The sequence below is a fragment of the Pseudorca crassidens genome, chromosome 7 (genome assembly GCF_039906515.1).
Source record: "Pseudorca crassidens isolate mPseCra1 chromosome 7, mPseCra1.hap1, whole genome shotgun sequence".
In the NCBI taxonomy this organism is placed as follows: Eukaryota; Metazoa; Chordata; class Mammalia; order Artiodactyla; family Delphinidae; genus Pseudorca; species Pseudorca crassidens.
The window spans coordinates 112,091,853-112,118,705 of record NC_090302.1 but is presented as its reverse complement, the minus strand read 5'-3'; the positions used below and the strand labels follow the sequence as shown (position 1 = coordinate 112,118,705).

General features: G+C 39.4%; 1 long non-coding RNA gene across 1 annotated transcript in view; it reads right to left on the bottom strand.

The window, feature by feature from the left end:
* Window positions 1-26,853, bottom strand: part of LOC137227158 (uncharacterized) — a 173,633-nt gene that overhangs the window by 47,305 nt on the left and 99,475 nt on the right. The window contains exon 5 of the long non-coding RNA XR_010944726.1: window positions 17,334-17,464. This is a non-coding gene — a long non-coding RNA (uncharacterized lncRNA). The remainder of the gene's footprint in view (window positions 1-17,333; window positions 17,465-26,853) is intronic.

The window sequence follows — 26,853 nt, the reverse complement described above, 5'->3', positions numbered from 1 at the left end:
TTTTTTTTTTTTTTTTTTTTTGCGGTACCCGGGCCTCTCACTGCTGTGGCCTCTCCTGCTGTGGAGCACAGGCTCCGGACGCGCAGGCTCAGCGACCATGGCTCACGGGCCCAGCCGCTCCACGGCATGCGGTATCTTCCCGGACCGGGGCACGAACCCGCGTCCCCTGCATCGGCAGGCAGACTCTCAACCACTGCGCCACCAGAGAAGCCCGCTTCATAGACTTTGAAGTGCTGATGTTCGGTGCCATCTCAGGACTGTTGTGTCTTCTTGATAAATTGACTCCTTTCTCATTACAAAATACCCTCCTATGCCCCTGGCAATATTTCTTGTTCTGAAGACTACTTCCTGTGATTTAACACAGTCACTCGCAATTCTTGTGCTTAGGATGTGTGTGGTGCATCTTTTGTCACTTTATCTTCAGCCCATGTGTTTTTACGTTTAATTGTGCTTCCTGGAGACAACATATAATCGGGCCCTGGTTTTCTAGCCCACCTGAAAATCTATGCCTTTTAAGAGAATTGTTTAATCATTCACATTTAATATAACTATTGATTTCTTGGTTTTTATACCTGTCATCCTGATATTTGTTTCTGTTTTCTCACATTTTCTTTATTGCCCTTTCCCTTCTCTTTTCCTGTCTTACTTTTGATCCGTGTGTACTTTTAGGTTCCATTTTACCTTTACTATTGATTTTGTAGATACAATTTTTTATTGTTTTAATGGTTGCTTGGGTTTAAAATATGCATTTTTTTTTTTTTTTGGCGGTATGCGGGCCTCTCACTGTTGTGGCCTCTCCCGATGCGGAGCACAGGCTCTGGACGTGCAGGCTCAGCGGCCATGGCTCACGGGCCCAGCTGCTCTGCGGCATGTGGGATCCTCCCAGACCGGGGCACGAACCCACGTCCCCTGCATCGGCAGGCGGACCCTCAACCACTGCGCCACCAGGGAAGCCCTAAAATATGCATCTTTTTATTACAGTCAAGTTTCAAACAAGTGTATACTACATGTATAATGTAAGAATCTATAATAGTACACACTGTTTCCCCACAACCCAATTTTGTGCTATATTTGTATACATTATACCACTACATATGTTATAAAATCCAAAATAAATGGTTATTAATTTTGCTTTGAAAAGTTGAAAGAAAGGAATTAAAGTAAGTTGTCTGTGATCCATTTACTCTTTTTACTTGGTAGAAGTTCCTGGTAGGAAGAAAAGAAGGGTAAGTTCCTGGAAATGTCTTTTTGCTAAGTGGATCTCAGGTAGATTAATGATATTATTAAGAGTAAGGGACCCAATCTCTGAAATATCCCTAGCTGGAGATCCCATACTAAATAGAACCTAGTGTGTATGAGAAATGTCCCCACAAATGTCCCAAAGGCTGTACAACCCTTTAGGCTTTCATGACATAAATTCTTACCTCTTTGTGAGGAATCCCATGAACCTTACTTAAAGCCCCCCAATATTCTAGGCAAAAGGGGCATGTCTGACATGGGAAGAAAGGCACCACCCCCCCTCTGACCCCCCAGGTCCCATATCTCTTTCTTCTTCATCTAAGCCTCTTTCTGAATTGTTTTTAAATTATTTAGTAAAACCTGATCCTGGGTACGATCTATGGTTCTGTGAGTCTGACTTTACCTTCTGATCCTGTCTGGTAACTCAAGAGTCAATTATATTTCATAGCAATTTAAACGTGATACAAAACCCCTTTATACATACCTACCTACTTACCATATACAGTAATCTTAATCCCTGTGTGTAGCTCCAAACTTCCATCTTGTAGTGCAGGTCTGTCATTGAGAAATCCTCTAAACTTCTGTTTGTTTTGAAAAGTTTTTAATTTGCCATCAGTTTTCCAAGAATATTTTTTATTCAATAGATATAACTTATTAAAAATTTAGCATTACTACAACTTCTCAGGTTCCCTCCCACATGGCTTGAAACATCTATTATTATTCATCCTCTCCTGGGAATTAGTAGCAACATTGCCTAGGGAACAACAACAATAACAACAAAACAGCAGTTACTTCACTTAAAGGGAATAGTTAACCCATTTTTGCAAGATTTTTTTTCTGTGTGTAAAGTTGTGGGTTGTAAGGGTTTTTAAAATATGTTTTTCAACACCTTATAGATTTTGTTTTGTTTTGCTTTCTGGTTTGCCTAGTTTCTGATGAGGTCTGTTGTCATTCTTGTACTTTTCCCTCTAAACTTACTAATGTGCTGCTTACCTCTGACTGCCTTTATACTTTTCTCCTTAACACTATTTTTCATTAATTTGAGTATACTCTGGATTGGTGTAGTTTTCTTGGTGTGTATCTTTTTGGAATTGCTTGGGGTGTTTTGGACCAACACTCTCATAGTTTTCATCAGCTTTGGGATGTGTTCAGTCATTTTTCCTTTATAGATTTTACCCTCTATTCTCTCTTTCTGAGACTCCAATTACACCTATATTAGACTACTTGTCATCAGTTCATGTATCACTGAGTCTGCTAATTTTCTTGGTCTGTTATTCTTTCTTTCTATATTTGTCTCTATCTTGTTGTTTCAATTTGGATAGTTTATACTATTTTCTATGTCTTCAGGTTCAATGATCTTTGCTTTGTCTGCATTTAATCTACTATTAATTCTATCAGTGGATTTTTCATTTCAGTTATTATGCTTTTCATGGGACACTTCATTTCATTTGGTTTGTTTTTGTATTTTCAATTTCCCTTCTTATTACAATCATGTTTTCCTTTAAACACTTGAAATAGCTATTTTAGTGATTATATCTTCTACTTTCACCTTTCTTCCTTCCTTCCTTCCTTTCTTCCTTTCTTTCTTTCTTTCACACAGGGTGATTCAATCTCAGTAGGAGCAAAACAGACATGAGAGTGATTCTCCCAATTTACAGTTGTTGCTTGTTCCACAGGGACCACCCTGTTTCCCCTCTGAGAATGAGAGACAATTCAAAATGGAAGATTAGGCTTCTAAGTGTGTAGTAGGTGTCCACTTCATCATAATTTTTAACAACACACTGGAGTTGGAAGTAAGACCTTCCTGTCTGTAGTTCTCAGCTCTCCTCTGTGGCCCTTGTCAGCCCAAGTCTGTCTGGAAATCTGACACTCCAGTGGCATGTGGCTATTTGCAGCTGCAAGGTTACACTTTGGCCAAGAGCTTCACAAGTTCATCCTAGAGTTTCTTCAGACCCTTGGTCGGTGCCATCTACTGCTGGTAAATGATTTGTTTCTAAATTTGTCAAATAGGTCTAAAGCATCTTGTGCTTTACCACCACATTTCCCCCCTCTAATTCCTAGGTTCTGAAAGATTATTTGTGGCTAGGAATTTCTTTAGCATATTTTTCAGTAAGCACTTTATGAATATAGTTGGGGGTTATGTAGGACCAAGACTGAATTTATACTGGCTAAAGACTCAGAATATTTATCTGTTGTAGTTTATATCCAGATAGGAAGTGGGAAGAAATATTCCTTTTCTCCCACCAAGGGTTTCAGTCAAGAGGGACTGCATAGAAATAAGAGGGATCTCTTACTCATGGGTGATATTTATCACCCCTCCCCAACTCATCAGCCCTGTTATCCCCACTCTTCTACTGAAACTATTATGAAAAAATTGTTTTATTTTTGCATATGATCATAGCAACTGATTATTTTCCTAGTTATGGGTCATGTTTCCTGGCTTTTCCTAATCTCTAATATATATATTTAAAATTATTGGTTACTGGATGCTATGATGCTTACGTTGATGAGTACTGCAAACCAGGAAGGGTCCCTCACCTGATCTGTCAGTACCTGGAACTTGGACTAAAGCCTCCAGAACTGTGAGAAACAAATGTTTGTTGTTTAAGCCACCCAATCTGTGGTATTTTGTTACAGCATCCTGGACTGACTAAGACAGGATGGAATTAGTTTTGAGTGCAGCAACAGAAAAAAATCCCCACTGTCCAAATACTTCAAAACACTTGTTCATTACCTTTGCTATTATCCCATTCACCAACCAAAAGAAGTCACACAGCCAAGCCCAGAGTCAGAAGGGGAAGATGATTACACAGGAAGGATGATCAAATTAGAGGCCATTACTTCAATTCTTGATCATATGGTGTTTGGATTACTAATATATTCAAGGACTTCTGGGATACTCTCTTTTTCTTAGAGGAAATTGGAATTGAGTAATCTAGAGCATGCAATGATAGGACTCAAATCGATCAACACAAAAATTAACCTCAAATTTGTCTTATTTGCGAAAACAATGTGTTTCAAAAGTGTTCATTAAATTTTTTAAACACTTTTTCCTCTTGTAATTCTGAAACATATGTAAAGACTGCAATGATCATACAGTTAAACAAAGAAAACTACAAAAATCACCAATGTCTAAGGGGAGAGGATAAAAGTGCATCGTTTTCATAAATAAGAAGATCGTGTCAGTAAACAATAGAGAGTTGGATTTAACAGAAAACTTGAGTAGCCACTAGCCTGAAACAACAATTTGCTTTAGGATCTAGTTGACAGGAATTTGCATGTGTGTGTGTGTTTGTGTGTGTGTAGGGGGGATGGTGATTAGAATTATGTAGTTTCTTATATAATTCAAACCTAATTCCATTTTATATTGCATAGAAAGTTTTCATCTGAATTTTTTTTAATGAGGCAACAGTGAATTATCTCATGGTTACTAGAAACTCGTATCACTGAAACTATTTCTGCTGATTATTTTATACATCAAAAATATAATGTCAAGTATTTTTCTAGACAGTCTTTTCAAAAATATGAAAGGCAATTTTCAGTATGTATGGGAAGCATATAAACTTTATAGCTGAAACTCAAGACCAGTAATCTTTAATTATCCCTTGACCCTGGGGAATGTCCATTCTCATACAATACAGCATATAGGAAAATTCTTAACATGTCACGCTCAAAACCTGCCCAGGTCCTTCCGCCTTTTGTACGAAAATGAGAGACAAGCATTCTCAAAACTCCACTAGTTAGTAATTAAGGTGCTTGTCAGTAACAGTGCCTTTCCCAATATCAGACACAGAGGTTTACACAGCTTATAACAACAAAAGCAACAGGAACAACTAACATTTACTAACAAGGTTTTATATTCTGGGCATTTTTTCTAAGTTATTTGCACGTATCAGTGATTTCAATACCCATAATTGTCCCATAACATAGGTATATGTTCACCTTTTTTAAAAATGAGAGACAAGAGAGACAGAAGGTTACTTATTTTGCTCGAAGGTTTTATAAAAATATATAACTCATATATATATGCATATGTGTGTGTGTGTATATATATATATATTTAACCCTTGGTCTAATCTATTTATTTCCAACCCAGTATTGATCCTCCCAGAGTTGGTACTTTCTAACATTGTCTGAGGCAGCATTTGACATCTTTTATAATTGAACAACATATATCTAACCATATGCCCTATACAATAAACCCCTACTTTGGCTTATTCCAATTACAGGCTAAGGTGCTAACATATTTATAACACATTTGTCATTTAAGCCTTTTGTCCCATGTAAATATTACTAATGTACCTTAGGATTAGAGGAAATAAAGTTTTCTAGATCAACCTCTGCTAATGTAAGGGAGGCAGATGTGTAGAAAGGCATATCTTTCTTTAGTGCTGGGGAGACTTATTCTGTAGTCTTAATGTGTTTGATTTTATTATGACTCATTTCTATGACAATAATAAACTCTCCTCCCGGTGACTAAAGATCAGTTTTTTATACTTGCCAAGCTCTTTTCTGACTTATCTACATGTGCCCCTTCTGCCTGAACTTCTGTTCCCTGGATCATTGCAACTCCAACCACTTCTAATTCTTTAAGTCTCATCTTGACAATTATCTACTTGGAGAATGAAGACTGGAAAAATCCATCTCAATGGAAAGTAATAATTTGTTTCTTTTCAATTTCCCCCAAAGAAAATGAATATCACAGTATGATATTGCCATCAATAAATTTCATTTATTTCATTACCGGAAGGCTGACTGCAAGTTCAAAAATAATAGAGTATGAGCTTAACGAATGGAGGAAAAAATCAGAATTCATGGAAGTTTGATGTCAATTATGTTTCTAGCTTCATTGTTTAATTAAATGGAACTACTAAAAATAAAATCAAACTGAAAGTAAGCCCAATAAGCACTGGTTAATTCAGTGCATCTTGTACGTTATAAGGATAATCACCCATTTGTCATTGACCTGTTCCAGTAGTAGAACCTCTGTTGTCGAAGAAATATGTCAGCATGAGAGTTTAATCAATAATGAGATGATAGAAACCAGATATTAATATATTGGACATCTCTGAAATAGGCTGCTAAGATGATCCCTGTTTCCCCTCACAAAATCAATCTAAATATCTGACATAGCTACTACCTCTGCTACTTCTCTTTAAAGGTTTTTCCTAAAGAATGGGTTATAAGTAGGCTTGAGACGGCATAAAACAGTCACTAAATAAAAGGAGTAACAACCCCTTGGGTCCTGCTTACATTTGTCCTTGATGAATCTCTTCTACTCGGTGATACAGAATCTTGGAATTGTTCACATAGGGTAATTTACAGAGATCATCAGACATAGAAATAATGATTAAAAAGAGTTTGGTATCTGATTGTTTTTCCCATCTCTAAAGTTTCTCTCTTTTTTAGAGATACCATATTCAGGCATAAGGAATCAGTCTGTAAGAATAAAATTTGTTTTGAGAGAATGAACAACAACATCTGGAAGACCCAATTCAGCATTAAAAGGGAACATACTATTGACATTCAACACAACAAAGTTGGACTTCACAGACGTGGTGCTCTCTGAGGGAAATCAACACAAAACAGGTAAAACTATACCAAACGATCGTCACGCAATGAGCAAAGTAACTGATGGTGACAGAAATCAGAACAGAGGTTCCTTGAGGAGCGAGCTTGACTGAGAAGGAGTAGCAGGTGGTTCTCTGGGGTGGTCGAAATGTTAATATCTCGATGGGACTGTGGGTGAAAAGAGCGTCTGCATTTGTCAAAACTGATTAGATTTATGATCTGTGCATGACCATGTATGTTCACCATCCCTCCATATGTAACATAAACTTTGGATACACCACAGAATGCTGGGTGCTTTTCGTTTCGACAGCCTCTGATTGAGGAAGCCAGCCATCTGGAATAGAGGTTTGCGGAGGAAAGGCTCCATCCACGCCGGTTCTGGATTAGCTACGCTGGTCTGTGTTCACCTTTTATTTCCATTTGGCCAGGATCGTCCACCTCTATGTAGACTTCCCGGATGGATTAATTTTAACCTCTGTTCGCTCTCAAAAGTGTCCAAGTATGGAAGATAAATAACATGGGCACACTAGAAGGAATTAAGCACAAGAGGAAGCAAAGCCCTAGCTGGACTGACAGCAATAGTTGGCTTGGCAAGGTCCTCGGCCCGCGTAAGGCGGTTTGCACAACAGTCTTCTTCCCATTTGCTGACTCTTAATGCCCAGTGATCATTATCAGAAAGCACGTCTTGAGACATTCTCTCTTACACTTTACCCCAGTCACCCCTCTATCTGCATCTTTTAATGTGTACTTTCAAATCTTTATTCACTCGAAATGAGCTTCCTGAAAATCTGAACTTGGCCTTCAGATAATTACAGGAGGCTGATCACGTTGTTTAAACTCAATCAATGCAAAACACCATTAACACCTTCCTTCACGAACCAGCTGCTCCTATGATAGCCAATATCGTACCTGGTTGACAGTATATTAGACTAGCTTACCAAAGTGACCCAAAATGTAAGGGCTCAACAAACATACAAGTGTGTTTCTTGCTTGTTTCTTGTTTTTTGATTCCTGGTTAAGGGGGAAAAGCTCTGCTATTTCATCTAACCCAGGCCGAAGGTGGCTCTGTCAGCTTCAGGAGGTCCAAAGACCCCCCCCCCTTGGGCATTCCCATGCCAGGCTGCCAAGGGAGGGAGCCAGCATGGAGTAAGACAGATGGGAGTTGATGGAACTTACATAGTAGGTAACGGCAGGGCAGACATTACTTCTGCTCACTTTCTATTGCCTGGAACTCAACACCATGACCAATGTAACTGCAAGAGAGGGTGGATAATATAGTCCAGATGTGTGCCAGGAAGAAGGAAAGAACATGGATTTTAACAGAGAACAGTCTCTGTCACATGTAGTAATAGGCTCTTTTTTATTGAGGTGTAATTGACATATAGCATTATGTTAGTTTCAGATGTACAACAAGACAATGTTTGTGTATGTTGCTAAGTGATCACCACAGTAAGTCTAGTTAATATTTATCACCACACATAGTTATAAATTTTTTCTTTCTTGTGATGGGAGATTTTAAAATCTATTCTCTTAGCAACTTTAAAATATACAATACAGTACCGTTAACTATAGTCACCATGCTATGCGTGACCTCCCAGAACTTATTTATTTTACAACTGGGAGTTTGTACCTTTTAAAAAACTAGCTCATAGATATTTTTAAAATTCGTATCCCTAAATCTCCTTTTCCCTATAGCACATTATTCATATCACAGACAGGGTAGAATTTTAGTAAAACATATCACGTTATGTTACTTTGCTTCTTAAAGCTCTTCCTAGATTCCCACTAGGTTTATGATCTACTCCAAATTCTGACTGACAGAATAAGACCCTGGATCGGTCCTGACCAACTGCTCACACCTTATGCTCCAATGGCACTGGCCTTCTCCACATGCCTTAAACTAACCCCGTTGGTTCCCAGTGTAAGGTCTTCTTCATCCATCAGTGATAATTGTTTTAAGTGTCATAACTGCGCTCAACAAGGAGTCATCAACATTTCCATCAAATTATTTTTAAAAGAATAAAGAGGTTTATTTCTCTCACAACAAAAATTCAAGGGTAGCATATCTAGGAATGACATGATGGCTCAATCATATCCAAAAATATTCAGGATCCTTTTAGCTCTGCAGGACTACGTTTTATGTCTCTCTTTTAGCCTTATGGAAGAAAAACAGTTGCTCTAGTTTCAGGCATCACATCCATGTACAAGCAGGAGGAAGGGACCAAAGTCTCTTCCCTGGGAGCATTTGCCCATATATTATGGTAGAAAAACCCCACTTTCATATTTCCCCGTTTACCACACTGGTCATAAATACATCACATTGACACTGCTAGATGAAAAGAAGGTTGGGCTTTTTCGCTTTTGTAATAGTAGAAAGAGGAAGAAGACATGGAAGCACTGTAAGTGTCCATTGACAGAGGAATGGATAGAGATGTGGTCCACGTACACAGTGGAACACTACTCAGCCGTAAAAAACAAAAATGAAACAATGCCATTTGCAGCCACATGGATGGACCTAGAGATGATCATACTAAGTGAAGTAAGTCAGATAGAGAAAGACAAATATCATAAGATATCGCTTATATGTGGAATCTAAACAATGATACAAATGAGCTTATATGCAAAACAGTAATAGACTCACAGACATAGAAAATAAACTGGGAGTTGGAGGAGGGATAAATTAGGATTTGGGGGTTAGCAGATACAAACTACTATACATAAAATAGAAAACCAACAAGGACCTATTGTATAGCACAGGGAACTACATTCAATATCTTGTAACAACCTGTAAGGGAAAAGAATATATATACATATCTATGTATATGAGTAACTTCATCACTTTGCTGTACACCTGAAACATTGTAAATCAACTACACTTCCATTAAATTTTTTTTTTTTAAGAAGAAGTGTTGTAAATAGTTTTGGGGTCACCAGCTCACAGCGCCTTCCCATCCCAGGCCTTTACACCCATATTTTCTGCTAGGCGTTCAGCTTTAGACTACATGTCGCCTGTTGAGAAAGGCCTTCTGTGCTGCCACTCTGTACCGGGCTCCACTTGCTCTGCCCCTCAGAGACTGACTGTGTGCATTGCCTCCGGTGATGCCTTGCCCTATGACCTGGGCAGTGAGAGATTCAGGAGTAGGACAAAAGGGCTGCCCTTCGGTGCTTCCTCTCCCATGTCCCTCCTGCCTCTCCCCAGGTGTTCTCTTTCCCCAAGTCCTTCAGCTCAAGCCACTCCTGCCCCAGAGTTACTCTGCCTGGGATTCTCTGACTGCACCCTCTACGTGCCTCTTCAGACTTGGAGTGCTAATGCCCCTCAGTTCTCAGCCCAAGGAACTCACCCAGCTTTTCTTACCCCTACCCACATCTTTCTTTATAAAAACTCTCCCTTATGAAACGTTGCTCAATGGCCCTGTTGCAGCAGACCATTTGTTTCTTGACAGCATCCTGGCTAGCATACTTTTAAAGCTACCATATCTAAAACAGGTCTCAAGTAGCTTTCAGTATCATTACCCTACCTTAATTACCTGCATAGCACTGACATCTTTTTTTTTTTTTTCCGGTACGTGGGCCTCTCACTCTTGTGGCCTCTCCCGTTGCGGAGCACAGGCTCCAGACGCGCAGGCTCAGCGGCCATGGCTCACGGGCCCAGCCGCTCCGCGGCACGTGGGATCTTCCCGGACCGGGGCACGAACCTGTGTCCCCTGCATTGGCAGGCGGACTCTCAACCACTGCGCCACCAGGGAAGCCCCACTGACATCTTTTGATATGTATATACTTTCCCCTGGTAAAAAGCTGGCTCCTTGAGAGTAGGTCCTGTGTCTACTTTGTGCATTGTTTTGTTTCTAGTACCTAGAATACTGACTGCCACAATTCAAGATGTGTTGAATGGATAGTAAGTGCTCAGTTGATGTTTGTGGACTAAAGTTGCCCGGAATGAGTCTTTCTCCACTGACGCCAGCCCTCCCACACCTGGAGCTCGCCTTCACAGCCCTGAAGTTTCACCAAGAGCATCTCTATACACCAAATGTCTCTGCAGTTGAGGCCAGACCCTTTCCTGGACTTCCAAACTCCTGCTTATCAAAAAGTTTTATGACGGCTTCTGATTTCTATTTAAATCCTCTAGTGAAGATTTCTGAATTAATTCCTTTGGTCTTTACTCCCTTCAGATTGAATTATCTTTGGCCATGTAAACTATCATCAAGCAGAGAGTCTATTTTAGAGCGAAAGGAAAAGCCATGCATTAGTCATACGATTGCAGATGATAAATGACACAGGAATACCAGTACCTTTACTTCTTACTTGTGGGCAAACTGATACATTTTATTGTTATCAGAGAACATCCTTGCTAATATGGTTTCATATATGTCAAAGTTCCAAATACCCTGCTTCTTACACGTCCAAGAATGAATTAAACATTCCATCATACTTTTAGTAGTATTAATTGATGCATTTTCTGCTCAGGGCAGTTTCTTAATAACTATCTTTCATTGAAATACTCTCATGTCCAGAAATTAAGATTTCAGAGAGATTAAACTATGCTCTGAAGAATGAACATTCAAACCACAAAACAAGAAAATTTCAGCATTTAGGATTGAGTGTGTGTGTATCTGTTGGAAAAGACATAAGCAAAATGTAATCTGACCTAGTTATAACATTTGGGATAATCGTAACTTAGTTTAAGTCTGCCAGATGAGGATTTATCAACCTTGTAATACTGTTACATTTTATACATTTATTGTTTTATGTTTATTATATATATTTATACATTGTATTAATAATTTTATTACCTCATGTTTTGGGTGGAATGCTTTACTTCCCTTTAATAGTTAAAAGTGTGACCATGGATGATAACTTAAAAGTGTGTGTGTGTGTGTATATGTTTCTGATATATATATATATATATATATTTATATATCAGAAACATCTTTATGCATAATCAGGACTTTTTCCTAACATATGATGGGAAAGAAAATACACAGAAGGGATGAGTATTAGAGGGATAGTACTCAGCATGAAGTTACTGGAAAAAATAGGCAAGTAAGAAATGATATGTTGAATGTACGTTTGTATCCATAAGGTGATAAACATTAAAGAGAGTTCTAAACAGCCCAAGTTTAAGTTAAAAATGACAAGTAGCTTCGGAGAAGAGTCATCATGGAAGAATAAGAGAGATTTTTATAAAATATTTAAGGGATTGGTCCCTCCGTGACCAGAAGCTTCATTGCTTGCTGCGTGTCATTCTCTTTAATTCTTTCCTCCACAATTGCATGTCACTTTTCAAGGGAGGAATCACCAATTACACAAAGGTGGGCAGAGGGTTAAGTTGTTGTCTGCTCACCCGCTGCTACAGTGCAACTTCCAGCGAGGGGCTCTCTGCCTTTCGTCCCACTGTAATTTCTAAACAAGAGATTAAAAAAAAAAAAAAAAAAAAAAAAAAGACCAGGGAAACGTGCGTGAAAGGATACTGAAGAGGTAGAAAGAGATAAAATTAAAGCAAGAGCATGATATTGGTAAGTTCGTTTTTAGGTTAGGTGCAGTCTAGTGTATTTAAAACCAAAATATATTAAATTGGGGGTAAATGGTTAGTTTCAAAATGACCTAACAGTTCCATTCAATTTAAAATGAAAATTGGGTCTTTCTATTTTTTTTTAGATTCTCTCCACATCTCTTTTATTTGATTACTGTTTTCCTTGTTGTGTGTCTCTGCTTTGCTGCTGCCATAAGCCTATAAACTGAATGCACATGGAATTCCACAGCTCACTGAGGTTTACACCAGGGAACTTTGCAGGAGGTCATGGGCAGTGTTATGGACCAACTAAAGGATGGCTTTTTTGCAGGTAGGGCAGCTCATCATGTCTCCCCCTCCTTTCTCATTCACTTCAAGTCAAGACCGTGGGATTTGCACGTGTGTATTCAGTGTTCCAAATAGAGCTCATGCACCCAACCAGCTGCGTGGAGCTCATGGCAGTCACCACATTCCTGGTGTGCCACGTTCAGAAAGGAGAAAGATAGACTCCTTCTATGTGTAGGGGCCATGACATCTTTAAATTAAGCCGAGGAAGAAATGGAGACCAAAGGATGCAGAGTTCGCAGTCTCAGGAAGCATGTAAATGACCCCATGCAGAAGAGCCAAGTAGAGAGCACAGTAAATGGAGACCAAAGGATGCAGAGTTCGCAGTCTCAGGAAGCATGTAAATGACCCCATGCAGAAGAGCCAAGTAGAGAGCACAATAGATTTCTTCCCAAATTTCTCAAAACATGGAAGTTCCTGTTTTGTAAAATAATGCAGGAACTTGAAACTGTGGGAACACATGTCTCGCTACATAACTTTTTGAAAACAGCTTTTGGATGTGTAGAAAATTATAATTATTTATAGTATTTATCATGTGCATATCATTTACGTACTTTTAAAGTAAATTGTAATACAAAACTACATACGATAGGCAAAAACAGCTAAGCAATAGCAGCCCATCACCCAAATATTATCCTTTTGAGTATTTTGACAAGTATGCTTCCTAATCAGTCCTGTATCTATCTACTTAGCCACTAATTTATCTCCTGGTGTCAGAGGGCTTTTTCCCTGCTGGAGGTACGCCTAGCTAAGCTGTGGAGTTAGAGGGGGGGAATAATCAGAGCTACGGAGCCATAGCGGACAATGCCATATCTGACATAATATAACTGTACCTCCTGCTTTGCCAGGTCTCCCCAGCCTAACAGCCAATTCTGAGTGTCAGTGAAAGAATGTTGCTGCCACATCAGTAAACACAGGATGCCGCAGCCGTCAAGCCATCACACTGCAGCCTCCGCAACAGGGAGCCTGAGGGGACTCAGGATGGAGACAGGATGCCCCGCCTTCTAGCCCTCAGCCACTGCAGCCCACCCCTGACGACGGTACACCCGTAGTAGACCCAGGATGAGAAAGCACAGGACACTGGCCCCAGAGAGCTGAGGTGCGTATCACAGGAATGATTTCAGTGAGCCCAGACTCTTGCACCTTTATACATATAAAAGCACTAAATTCCTTAACTTGAGATGTCTGGTTTTCTTTAACAGTAAACTTTTTGGGGGGGGGGCGGAGTTTACGCGGGCCTCTCACCGTTGTGGCCTCTCCCGTTGCGGAGCACAGGCTCCGGTCGCGCAGGCTCAGCGGCCATGGCTCACGGGCCCAGCCGCTCCGCGGCACGTGGGATCTGACTACCCGGTGTTTGTTGCAAAACCCCCTATAATCCTCGCTCCTCCCTGACCTCTTCAGATCAGTCCCTCAGAGCTGTTTGAGATGCTGTGTCCGGGGTTTAAGTGCTCAGTGTTGTCCGCCAAATAAAACATAACCCTCAACTTTTAGGCTGTGCATTTTTTAAAGTCAACATGAGGATGATGTAGTTTTTTTTTTTTTTTAACTGAAAGATCACGAAGCTCTCCCAGAGCATTGGAGGGAAGGAGGCTAACTTGCAAACTCTCTTGTCCTCCAGAGAGTGGAGACTGCACAGCCTCCTTCAGTGACCAATTTCAAGCCCTCCGTTTTGGTGTTGTATTGATTTCACTCAGGACATTTTGCAGAAAGAAGAAACTGAGCCCTTGAGTCCAGCACTTCAGGCAACAGCCAAATGCAAAAGTAGACCTTGTCTGTCTGGGCATCACAAACTCTGGAGGAGGAGGGATTACCTCTGTGGGAGAAACGATGTTGACTCCAGGCCCCTTTCAGCTTCCGTGGAGGGAGTATGCTCAGTGAAGGATGCAGGTGACAGACACTGTACCTCCAGGTACCGTGAGACCAATGTCGCCGGGATAAACAGAATATTTCTTTTTTTTTTTTTTTTTTGGCTGCGTTGGGTCCTTGTTGCTGCACTTGGGCTTTCTCTAGTTGCGGCGAGCGGGGGCTACTCTTCGTTGCGGTGCACGGGCTTCTCATTGCGGTGGCTTCCCTTGCTGCAGAGCCTGGGCTCTAGGCACGTGGGATTCAATAGTTATGGCACACGGGCTCAGTAGTTGTGGTTCGCGGGCTCTAGAGTGCAGACTCAGTAGTTGTGGCGCACGGGCTTAGTTGCTCCACGGCATGTGGGATATTCCCGGAGCAGGGCTCGAACCCGTGTCCCCTGCATTGGCAGGTGGATTCTTAACCACTGCGCCACCAGGGAAGTCCCCAGAATATTTCTTTAGAATTTCACAAGATGTCTGGTTTCCTGTGGGTCTTTGAAACATGTAAACGACTGAGCAGTGGTCTGAGAGGCACCGTAGAGCAACAGGGAAGGATATGGACTCTGGCGGCAGGCTGTCTGGTGCCTCCCAGGTCCACCATTTCTTGGACATATAGCTTTAGGGTTTTGACCAGGGCTCTCTGTGCCCAGGCTCTTCTTACTGTAAACTGGATGTTAGATTAATTGTCCCAAAGGGAGAAGATGGTCCACAGTGCCCCTCCACTGGACATTTTCACTTCCTTATTGCTGTATCCCTTCCCCCAAATGTAGTCCTAGACACAGAGTGTAGACTCAATAGATACCTGTTATATGACGAAACGAAGAGAACGTAGTAAAGGAAAAGAAAGTGTCTATTAGATATACCATCAGCCCTCCATATCTGCAGGTCCTGCATCTGCAGATTTAACCAACTGCAGATCACAAATAGTAAAACTAAAATTCCAGAAGGTTCCAAAAAGTAAAACTTGGATCTGCTCTGGGCTGGCCACTATTTACATAGCACATACACGGTCTTTACAACTATTTATACAGCATTTGCATTGAATTAGGTATTATAAGTAATATAGAGATGATTTAAAGTGTATGGGAGGATGTACAAAGGTTTATTTGCAAATAGGAGGAGAATGGTTATCAAGAAGTCAGGGGAAAATGGATCCGGCAGATCAGCTTTAGGACCAAGTACATGTGGAAGGTGACGATCTAAAACTGATTCCCGTTAAGACCATCTCTGCCTCAGTCACAAGCAGAATGTATCTGTGCTCCTAGGATGGTCCAGACTCCAGTGTCAAGACTGCAGCGAAATATCCCTTTTCCCCTTTGCACGCCTCACACTCTTCTCTGTCTTCAGTCTTTGTCTGCTTTACTGATTTTTCAAAAAAGTCAGGCTTCTGTATCCGAGGGTCTGGCATATGTGGATTCAAGCAACTCTGATCAAAAATATTTGAAAAAAAAATTCCAAGAAGCTCCAAAAAGCAAAACTTGGATTTGCTACATGCCAGCAACTAGTTACATAGTATATACATTGTCTTGACAACCATTTGCATAGCATTTACATTGTATTAGCTATCATAAGTTATCCAGAGACGATTTAAAGTCTATGGGAAGATGTGCGTAGGTTACATGCAAATACGCACCATTTCATATAAGGGACTTGAGCATCTGTATAACTACGTGCATAAGGAGGTCATTGGTGCTGCTAATAAACATAATGTCAATGTCCTAGAGAGACTAGTAATTAGAAAACAGGTGAAGTGGATGTAAGGTAATAAAATCAAATTTGAAGTAATATATTTTTTTAATTTGTTAAAAGAGGTAGGAAAGTGACTACAGTGGGATATAGCTCAGGAGGATGTTTTATGCAGGAGAAATCAAGCAATTTTACATACAGTAGTCCCTCCAAGAATTGGTCAGGAACCCCATGGATACCAATCCACAGACACTCAAGTCTGTTGTATAAAACAGTGTATATTTTGGATGGAGAGGTTCATCAGAACCTTTTTTTTTTTTTTTAGATTCCATATATATGTGTTAGCATATGGTATTTGATTTTCTCTTCTGACTTACTTCACTCTGTATGACAGTTTCCAGGTCCGTCCACCTCACTACAAATAATTCAATTTCGTTTCTTTTTATGGCTGAGTAATATTCCATTGTATATATGTGCCACATCTTCTTTATCCATTCCCCTGTCGATGGACACTTAGGTTGCTTCCATGTCCTGGCTATTGTACATAGTGCTGCAGTGAACACTAGGGTACATGACTCTTTTTGAATTATGGTTTTCTCAGGGTATATGCCCAGTAGTGGGACTGCTGGGTCACATGGTAGTTCTATTTTTAGTTTTTTAAGGAACCTCCATACTGTTCTGTCTCCAAAGAGCTCATCCTCAAAGTTGTGAGTACTCGAGGTGTAAGTACTTTATAGCAAGCTTGTAAAACTAGCGTTTCAGAATCCACAAAGGAATGACCCCCCAGAAGAGAAGCCAAGGGGGAGGGACATCTGTGACTCCTCTCCGTGAAATGAGGGAAACTGAACAAGGGAAGAAAATCGACACTGCTGAGCGCCTACTGTGCGCCAAACACCAGGCAAAGTGCTTAATGTTCAGTGTCTTATCTAATTCACAAGTGAACTGATGAGGTACCACTGCCCATTCCCCAGATCCCCCAATGGTTTGGTAGCTTCCCCAGCACTGCACAGGCAGTGTGAAACAGCACTGAGTCTCAACCCGAGACCTTCTGATTCCTTCATCAAGCCTATGCAATTAAAGATAGAAAATAAAACCATTGGAATAAACTACTAAGTCAGGTGGGGGGAATCCATTCATACCTGAATCATGAGGACGGTCTTCATTATCTCTGTCATCTGGGTTGAGAAGCGGGCAGCTGTGAAGTATTCAGAGCTCAATTGCTGATGGCATTTTGTTTTTCCTCTCAAATGTTCAGAGTTTAAAATTACTACTGCAGAGTTATAGACAAAAAGGAACATTATTTTCCTTTCTTGATTATGAGAAATGCAGTGCATTATTTTAGTTCCCGTCAATTAAATATAAATGAAGCCATGGTGTTTAAATCTGCAAAATCACATTCTTAATTGGGATACTGGCTTACTTATTGTATTCTCACCCTTGACATACTCTAATTGATACACGACAAAATTAAAATATATCTGTGGGGCATAGGGAAGTGAGCTGTTAGTTAATTGTAAAAATGAAATATCTTTCTCATTGAGTCTCTCTTGTAATAGACTTGATGACAAGGAGAGTACTTTATTAACTCCACGGATGTGTACAGAGTAAAACCAATAATTAAAATGCTCATTCACAGAAACAACTTATTTATATGCAGTTCTGGCTGTCAAGCTGAACTGCATTAAATTGAGAATCATACATAGGAGTATTACAGCAGGGTTCACAGCATCACTCAAAAACTCCCATGGGATTATATAGTCATATTTAGAGGGTTTTAGATAAAACTGAGAGAAGATGATTCTGGCAATGTATTTTATACTTTAATCACGTCTGAAGAGAAGCATTGTCACATAACAATTCCTCCAATAGCAGATATATTTTGGAGGTTGACACAGTAAGTGCAATGTATTTTCTAAAGTAATTATATTTAAACCTGTTTTAATATGGTTATATACTTATATTAGTGTCTTAAACCCAAAACAGAGGCTGAATAATTATTTTCCTATAGAAACTGTACTGCTGTTGTATGGTTTTTAGAAGACAGAAGAGGAAAATCTTCACAAATTAAAGAAAATGAAGATGTGTGTTTTTACTAGTCTAATATTTGATAATTTACCCTACCTTTGGTACTGTGTTCATCTTTGATCGGTATTTTCTAGGCAGCCCGTGATCCTGAAGAAACTACAGTTCAACTACTATTCTAAGACTACTGAAAGAAGCATTTGTCAATTCCTTCGTGATGAAATGCATGTACTTTGACATACTAGTGCATGTTACATATTTAATTAAGAGAATAACAACTATTTTTCCGAATACGACACAGGCAGGTCCCTCTTTGCTTTAGGACAACTACCTGTAGTTTGATTTTCCGTAGGGATTTTAGACTCAAACACGGGGTTGTATTGCTTGACTGCAAATACTCAGTGTTGTCATGTAGTCATTTTTTTATTCCTGCCATTCATGTTCAAGATTTATATAGCCAGAAGGCTGCCAGTACATATTTACTGGTCGGATGATGTAATAAATGGGCTGAGGTGAAACTCCAGCTCCCCAATCAAATCTTTAAATAAAACAATTTTTTGAAATGAACCTTAGTATCTACATACAAACAACAACAACAAAAACCCCACACTGCTGGTAGAGAATACTACTTGTATTTTCACTCATTAAAAACTATTTATTAAATTTAGTAATGTGAAAAAAACTTGCTGATCAATACACCTGTAAGATATAATTCCAGCTGGAAGGAAGTTCCTCCCAGAAGGTCTGAGAACCTGTTTTAAGTAATCATCTTGCAAATATTCCTGGTAAGGTTAGAGAATTATTTCCCTCACCTCTATGCACTTTCTATATTTTAAAACCTTTTTTGTGCTTTAAGAATATCTCAAAAAGAGAGCACACATTTCTTCAAGGATTAGGAGGAATACTTTTTGGAATGAATGTTTTCCAATCTCTGTTGAATTAGCATAGCAAATTCATTTACATTGTAGTATTTTCAGCAGTTGGAAAAATAAGTACCCTTCAATGATATCTAAATAGCACATAAAATTAGCAGTTGAAGATAAACTGGGTGGTATCTAAAAAACTGCAAAACAGGATCTGGGAAACAAATGAGAAAACAAGGCATACAAAAAAATAGGTGAAAAAAATATCCTTTAACCTTTCAAATCTCATCGCTCTCCAATCCTATTGCTCGAGAAGGAGCCCCTGTTACAAACACAGAGGTTCTCAAACTTTGAGGGCTAAGGAATCCTTTAAATTAGTCAATTTTATTAAGGTCCCCCTAGAGCTTTTGCTTATGTGGGTTACATCTATTGATATTTATCATTTTTATAATTTAAAATAAGAATTTAAAAAATATCTAATAGTATATTTAAAATAACATTAATAAACTCATTAAAAGTTAACATAAATAAATTTTCATGGAATAGAAGAATATTCCTCAAAACCACACATAAATTTGATTAGAAGTGAGATTGTTTCACATTTTGCAAATCTCATTAATGTCTAATTTGACAAAATACAGCTGCGTTCTCAAATCTACTTATTTGTCCCCTCAAAAATTTTATAAAATCCTTTAGACAAGAGACCATATTTTCAAGTTATATCCCCAGAGCCAGGCATAGACTAGATTATCAGTATCTCTTTAATAAATGAATCAATTAAATCATCTAGTCAAGCATGGGTTTTGTCCTTGAAAAGGTTATTCAATGCACCTTTCAGTTTTTTTGCCTCTTCAACTGCACTCCCCTGATTTGAAATCTGACACTAGCATAACAAAAGCAAAAGCATTCTTGGATTTGTGGATTTTCTAAAATACTCTGTTAGATTTTAACATCACGTGGGAAGAAGTGAGTGAGCTGGGCAGGCACAAAATGATCATCAGTGTATTCGTAATGATTTAGCAGGAAGAAGTCTTGTGCTAACCGTGTTTCCTAATCACATGCCAGGTGTCACTTAGTAAAGTGATCTTCTTACCCCTTAGCCCTGGAGAACTGGTTAATTACAGTAAAAATGCTCATACATTCCTGTATATTGTCAAACATATGTAACACATTCCAAGTGTGTCATTAAGCATCTTATCCATTTCATCCTTAGATTTTTTTTTTGTTCTAAACTGGAAACGAACCAAAAGATCATCTATCCAACCCCACTCACTTTTCACATAAGGAAAAGACTATATTTTTCGTCAGAAAATAAGATCTTAATAGCAGTTAACAGCATTTTACATACGTATTTAACAAGTTGCTAAGAGATTACTGTAGACAGAATTCAATTTGGTGTTTTATTAACATTACTTTTTCATGTAAAAGAATGACTTTCTAAGGGCTATTCTGCTTTGTTTTTTACAACGTTCGGCTGAGGAGTATGCCCGTGGCCGTTTAGAGACTTGTTCATTCCTTTTAGAAATCCTGTTGGTGCTTAGTTAATTTAGTACTATTTTACTTAAAATTAAATGAATGTTTTTTGAGCAATGAGATACCATTTACTGAATTACAGCTGCATTACATCAAGCCAGCAAGTGATCCTCCTGAAACTTCAGCTCCCAGGGCTCACAGACGAAATCCAGACTCTGCATTTCCTAAATTAAGGTGGAAAACTTCATTACTCTACCCAGTGCCGGCAGATGTGTGGAGAGCAGGCAGACTTTTTAGAGGGCAAATAAGTAAAGGAAGGCAAGGCTTCCTTGTTATTTTCATCTTTTCATTTGGGAGTGAGAATGTGAGCAGAGGGGAATTTACAATCCCACTGTCATTTCATCTGTTTCTGAAATGTCCTTTTGCCATATTTACCCAAAGAAAGATGTATGGGTAGTTTATTTTTAACATAACATGAAGATTTTCCTTATGAGCTATTCAACCCTATACAAATATTTTTCACTGAAATGTCCGATTTCATTTTAAAACAAGTATCAGTAGTCTTCTTAAATGAATCTTAATTTTTAAGAATTGTTATCTTTAGGTTACTATCGCAGAATAACATAGAACTCAAAATCTAATACATAAGATAGTACTGTATTTTGTAATATGCCAAAAGATTAAGATTTACTGATTATTATACAGAAGTTTCTGAAGATGGTCTTACCTGAATTCATCCTAACATTCATTTGGCCCTTCTTTTCCATGGAAATACAATAATTTTTATTTATTTAATTATAACAAATATATAAAATTATATTTCATTATTCTGAGCTCTTCAGCAAATTTTTATGAGAAAAAATAGTCACTCAAAACCATATACTATAACCTTACCTCACCTAGGCCATAAAGTTTGTATTTGTGTTTATGTATAGATGTGTATTATATTATTTATATCATATCATATATTAGAAGATTGATAAATCACTTTATCTCCTTAAACTGTGATTTCTTCATTGGGTACCACAAAAATGTAATCAGTTGTATGTGTTAGAAAAATTTAAAATAAAAGCATATTGCTTCCATTTTATGAATTGAACTTCACAGCAAATTAATAAGGACTATGACAAAATTTCCACTATTATCTTAACCTCTGGATTTAGACTTAATATTCTAAAACTTATTTTAATTAACCAAAACTATATTCATCGGGCATGACCTAATTTTTTTGGTTGTTTTGAAAAATAAAGTTAAACTTCAAAGTCAAGTTTGCCAACATTGATATTTTTAAAAATAAGATTTTCCAAAAAGTGAGGGTTAAAAGTGTAAAAATATGTTGAGAATTGATGCTGTCATCCTTACACATACTGATTTTTATTAAACCTACTTTTAAAAGCATACATGGACTTGGCTATCAGAGTTTGCCAGGAATATTAACATGATAATCAACTACATAAAAGCCAAAACTCTATTAAAAGCTGATCAGTATTCTAGGAAGTTAGCAAAGATTTTTTTCATTTTCCTACCTCTCAGAAACACTGTAAAAACAGAAATTACTGCTAGCATAGGAAAAAGAAGCGTTAGAAAAGTTTGCATACCTACAGTCCTTAAACCCTTCCTTTACTTTGTCTGGCTGGAGGATTAGGAAATGGCGGGGAAAGCTCTAGGGGCGAAAGAGGCAGGTGACCCGATTTACCCTTCTTGTAAACATACTAGTGGCAGGCTTCTTTGGGAACAGACTACAGCTGACCCTTGAACACCACATTGGGGGTTAGGGACATGGACCGTGCCTGCACTTGCTGTACACGAGGCGGTGCACAGGCCCCCCACGGGGCACCCGAACTCCCCCCTACAAGGGACGGCACCACACCACCACCACACACCAAGCCCCCCCCTCCCCAGCTGTACCCTAAGGGGTGCTTGGGAGCACTCCCTTTGATTCAATCTGCCTTCTTACATATAGTGACCCTAATTCAATCAATCATCCTTCTTAATGGGTGTCAGGAGACTTCAGATGGCCTATTCATTTAATGGGGGTCAGGAAACCTAAGGGGGTTGATTGAATCGGGCTCAGGAGACCTAGGGTGTTTGGTTAGTTTAATGAACGTCAATAGATTTAAGAAGGATGATTGATTTAACGGGGGTCACGATATTTAAGGGTGCTGATTTAACTTAGAGTTGGTCCTGTGTATCTGTGGTTCCTGCATATCAGCAGTTCCTCATCCACAGATTCAATCGGCCTTGCATCTTGCGGTACTGTAACATTTACTATGGAAAAAAATCTGTATGTAAATGGACCCACCCAGTTCAAACTCCTGTCGTTCAAGGGTCCACAGTAAATGGTTTCTGTTGGCAGGAGAGTCATTATCTCTGAAACGCTTATAGCAGAATCTGCCTGTCTTATGGTAAATATATATATACATATTTATATGTATAATTTAAATAATAGAAATCTATGAATTATGGCTGTCCCTGGAACATGCCATGTGACCTATGTTATTGTCTCCAAAAATACTGGGGTGCTTTATGACTGATACAGCATCTTCTGTGTATTTGCTTAGAAGATGCATGATATGAAAGAAAAACCTGGGAGCTAAGCTGCTTCATATGTGCATCTCCATTACTAGTACCCTAGAAATTCTTAAGAGAGGTTGGTGTTGGAAAAGATCTTATAATTTGTGTGACTCTGATTTGATGTTCTGATCCTTGGAGTTATATCAGGCTGATACTGGAAGCAAGACTGCCTTTCAGACTTTGAAGGCATGATGGCTGAGACACCAAGGTGTTTCCTCTGAATTCTCCACTGTAACAATGGCGATGAAGACGACTTAGGAAGAACAACGGCTGAAGGTGAGCTCGTATTACATTACAGACCTGGGTTCCTCTTCTGTGTGATTCCAGTGTTGAAGGTCAGGCAGGCAAAAGTTGTATTCTTATGGAATGGAAGTCCCAGTATACATTTACTGGGTGACAAAAGTATATCTAAATGTCATGGTATGTTGGCATAATCTTTGAGTTAGAACTGAAAACCCTTGAGGACAAGTCAGTATAGGACATTAACGATATCATGGTAACTGCTTCTCAGAAGACGTGTTTTGGGGGGAGGGGGTAAGGACCACTGGTGTGACACCTTAGTGACGAATGGTGTCTCGTGCATAAACCCTGATGAAATTCATGGATCAAGTGATTCTGTAATATTCCCAGAAGTTAAAAGGGCCAGAGCAACCAAACATAACAATCTAATCATGAGAAGTTGATCATTATTTCTCAAGGGCCTGCTAATAAAGAACTTCAGAGACTAGCAAGTCTGTTTGTTTTTGGTAAAATTATCATTCTCATCTAGGGATTTTATTGTGCCCGCTTCCCAAAATCAAGATGGAGAGGCCTGAATTTGCATGTGGTCTGAGCAGAAACAACTGAACGTTTTACGGGGGTAAATGGCACAGGCACTCCTAGGAGGTACTTATGACCTATCTGCTCAGGTAATAGCAGACCACGTGTGCAGACAGGAGCCTTTGTCCCAAACTGACACATGCCACCCAGTGGTGACTTGTTGGGTTTGAGATTCTTTAGGGGTAGGTCTAACTTCTTCCTCTGTAGGTAAATTGAACAAGCTCTGAATGCATCTCCACTCCTCAGCGGGAAGGAAGATCTTGATTCCTCTCCCGTCTAAACTTATAATATCTGCCTTGAAGCGGGGCTCGGGAGAAGTGCGAGCTAGTCTGCTGTTATTATCATCTTTGTGGGTAAGTAGTATTTCTGCTGATCTGGAAAGCTCAACCACAGAGAAGGGGAGGTTAAAAGAGGTAGTAAATGGAAAAAGCAGGAGATCATAGCATAGGGAAGAGGCTCTTAGAATTCTATTACAATTGAGGATGGGCAAACCATCCCACTTCCCCCAAGTGTGTGAAGTACTAGAACAACACTCCTACCTGTCTCAGATCTGGTGCTAACGACCAATGTTGGGAAAAACTTCTGGGAGATGTCCTCTCTGGAGAAGAAAAAATAGACTATTGCTGAATTACAACTTCCACCTAAAGGGTTCATCTCAATAATCTTGAGTAAAGGAGTGAGAAGGTGCCCTCGGGTGATGCAACTTACAGGAGTCAAATACAGCTGGTTCCCAGTGCATCAGCCACATGAATCTGTCTGGTTGACTGTCAGATTAGATGGAGGAAATAGTACCAACACACTGGACAGAGCAGAAGGCTGAACAACAGAGATTCTGCACTCCGGTGACCATAAATAAAGGTTGAACATGGAACTGCTAAGACAGCAGCCTTAATGTGATGAAAAGCAGAATGTAGCTGCCTGGCCACTGTGTCACCACTGGTCTGTGAAGGAAACAGAATTTACTTAAAGACAGTGGAAATGGACTGTAGACAGTCACCAAAAAGATGGATGTGGGTGTGATTTGGTGGCTAAAATTATGGTTAGGTCACCTCCATTCCACTGGAATGGGAAGACTAATGGCCTTCCCAGCTAGAGCTGTTACGGGGTTAGAATAGCCCCAGATGACAGTCTCATGGGACACAAAATGTTTGTTTGGTGCAGGGCACTTTTTCAAACAGTACAAGATTCATTAGTGTGTAAAGCAGTGGCATATGGGATGGCTTGATTAGCACTGGACCCACTGTGACCCAGGGGTGTTAGGAACCGCTCTTAGGGTATGATCAGTTATTTTATGTTTTTCATCATGATGTAATGGACTTGCCAATTCTCATCATGACACAGAGGAAGTTCTCTTCCAGGAAGCAGGCCACATTTAGAAAGTTGGTCTGGAGGGACAATGAATATCTAATTGGATGAATTAACAGGATGATGACTCTATGGGAACCTCCCCTCTGTCAACAATGCTGAGAGCAGGATGGAGTGTATCTGAAGTGACTGGAGTCCTGGAGAGTCAGGCTAAGGAAGACCAACAATGGGAAATCTAAGGTAAACCCAACTTAGGGCAGGTTGTCACTGGACAGTGTGGTTTGCATTGTTTTCCGGATGAAAGTAAAATTTATCTCACCAATGGTACAATTGGCTGGGAATGGACAAATAAAGGAAAAACACCTCTTAGAATTATTAGGGGATGCAGATGGTGTTATAATGACGACATAATGACGACTGAAAGTTGTCAATTGTAAAAACTTGTTTTACAATGTAGTTATATTTGCAAAGCAGATGGAACCCAGAATTGACAAAATAATATTAATTCTAGTCACCATCGTCATCACTGAGACTGTGTGGTATGTTGGAAAGAAAAAGACTCCTTAAATACACGCTGTATGGTGTGGCAGATAAGATGTTAATATCTCCAGTACGGTTATGTGGTGTAACAAAGGATTTGTACATCCATAAACAGAATTAAATAAAAACCAGACTTGTGTAGACCAGTGGCCAGTAAACTAGTGCCCTTAGGCCAGATTTGGCCTGTAATGTATTTTTATATGGCCCATGAGTTAAGTATGGTTTTAAGATTTTTAAAGGGTTACAAACAAGTAAACAAATAAAACAAAGAAGAATATGTGATAAAGACTGTGGCCTGCAAAGCCTTAAGCATTTACAATCTGGCTGTGTTAGGCTGACTAATACCCCACCCCCCCATTCCCCAAAATGTCCATATCCTAATCCCCAGAACCTGAAAATGTTTCCTTATATGGCAAAAGGGACATTGCAGATGTGATTAAGGATGTTAAAATGGAGAGAGTATCTGGGGGTATCCAGGTGGGTCCCAAGTAATCACAAGGGTCCTGATGAGAGGGAAGCAGGAGATGAGAGACTACAGGATATCTGAAGATGAAAGCAGGAGACCATAGTGTCCATGTGGCCTCTAGCAGCTGAAAAAGGCAAGTGGATGAACTCTCCCCTCAGGGTCTACAGAGGACCAGCCCTGATGACTCCCTGAGGTCAGCTCTGTTAGACTCAATTTAGACTTTTGTCTACCAGGACTGTAGCAGAAAAAAAAAATGTGTGTTGTTTTAAACCACTAAGTTAGCAGTAATTTGTTACGCAGCAGCGAGAAAGCAAACACAGAAGCCCTTTTCAGAAGTAGCTTGCTAGCCCCTGTGGCAGATGAATGTGCCCAGGATAAGAAAATATTCTGGGGGAGTCTGATGTAAACCCTCAAGTAACAGAATGCCTATGGAAACAGATGTCCCAGAAAAACATTTAAATTTGGCTCCAGGAAAAATACACACTCAATTAAATGCCTCCATTATCACATGTATAAATTTCTAAATCATTACAGATAATAGGAAAAAAAAAAAAGGATTTCTGCTGGTAAAAGAACATCAAAAGACCTGTGAGGGGA